The sequence below is a fragment of the Meleagris gallopavo genome, chromosome 16, assembly GCF_000146605.3.
Source record: "Meleagris gallopavo isolate NT-WF06-2002-E0010 breed Aviagen turkey brand Nicholas breeding stock chromosome 16, Turkey_5.1, whole genome shotgun sequence".
Classification (NCBI taxonomy): Eukaryota; Metazoa; Chordata; class Aves; order Galliformes; family Phasianidae; genus Meleagris; species Meleagris gallopavo.
Window position 1 is genome coordinate 13,619,752 of NC_015026.2, and position 1,371 is coordinate 13,621,122.

Genomic DNA, 1,371 nt, shown 5'->3' on the forward strand with positions numbered 1-1,371 from the left:
GGTGTGGAGTAGAGGGCATCCCCACATCCTCCTCGGGCCAGTTTTCTGCAGTTTCATGGTTTGGGAGAAGAGGTGGCTTCCAATGGGAGCCAGTGCTCATCCGCGTATTCGTCCTGGTGGCACCAGGTGGCGCAGGAGGTTAAAGGATTTGCTGCATCCCACAGGCCTGGGTTCAAATGGGTGCCTGGCACTGCTGTGACAATTCTGCAGGTCTCAGCCCAGCATGCAGGTTGGCCTGGGAGGAGCCGGGGGCCTGCCTGCCGCCTGACCCCATGGCCCTATATTCCAATGATAATACAGTGTTGTGATGGAGCCGCTGGCCCCACAGCTCCTCTGGCTCCACTGGGAGCTGAGCATGGGATGGCATTAGCATGGGTGCACATGGCTTAGCGCCCTTCTCACCCCTCCCAGCACTGCAGCCATGTGTCCTCAGCTCAGCATCCCGGCTCTTCCCTGGGGGGGCCCAGCGGGGGCCCGGTGACCCCGCAGGGAGAATTTTTCCCCTCCTTTTGCCTTCAGTGATCTTTGAGCCCAGGCGTCGTATGACTCAGCTCCTGCATTTGATACCCCCGAGAAGAGTTTGCACACATGCATCTGTGGCACAGAGCGCTGCCTGTTCCTGGCAGGCCGTGCGGGGATTGGGTTTCTTCCTGAAACAGGCACTAAGTCCCCGCTCCTCATCCGCTTTTGATATGCGGAAGTCAGACTGAGCCAGGATGGTGCCAGCGGGTCGGGGCGTCCCCCCAGCACCGCCACTCGCCCCAGCATCCCAGCACCCATGGGAGCACAAGGAGCACACTGCAGTGCGAGGCCGGTGTTCAGATGGACCCCTGCACCGTGGGAATCCCTCTGTTTCCCGTCCCTACCTGTGCCAGAAGCTCTGTGTACGCAGTGCTGGGGCCTGGCAGTCGGCGCTGGGCAGTCAGCAGAAGTTGACACCGATGCCGATCCCATGAAGGGCAGTTTGGGCGCTGACCTTTAGGTCCCGCCTGCTGCCTGTGAGCAGCTCGGCTCTGCTGCGGCTCCTGGAGCAGCTGGGAGCACTGCGGGGTGTGCGGGGTGGCTGTGAGCTGCCCCATGCGTGTCTGGGCAGTGCTGTGGGTTCAGGTGGCTGCGGGGCTGCTGTTCCCAGTTGGGTTTCCCAACATGCGTCGGCCACGGCCCGCGGAGCCCTGTCGCACTCAGCCCCATCCCCATCAGGTTCCAGTTAAAACCAAATGCGTTCTCCAGCCTAAGCTGTGCTGCAGCTTAAGCCCTTCCAAAAATGAAACAAATACCCACGGACTGCAATTCGAATTGCAGCTCAATTAGGGCTCGTTCCCAGTGTGATCATAAAACCTCCAGTACGAAAACAAACAACCCAACCAAACC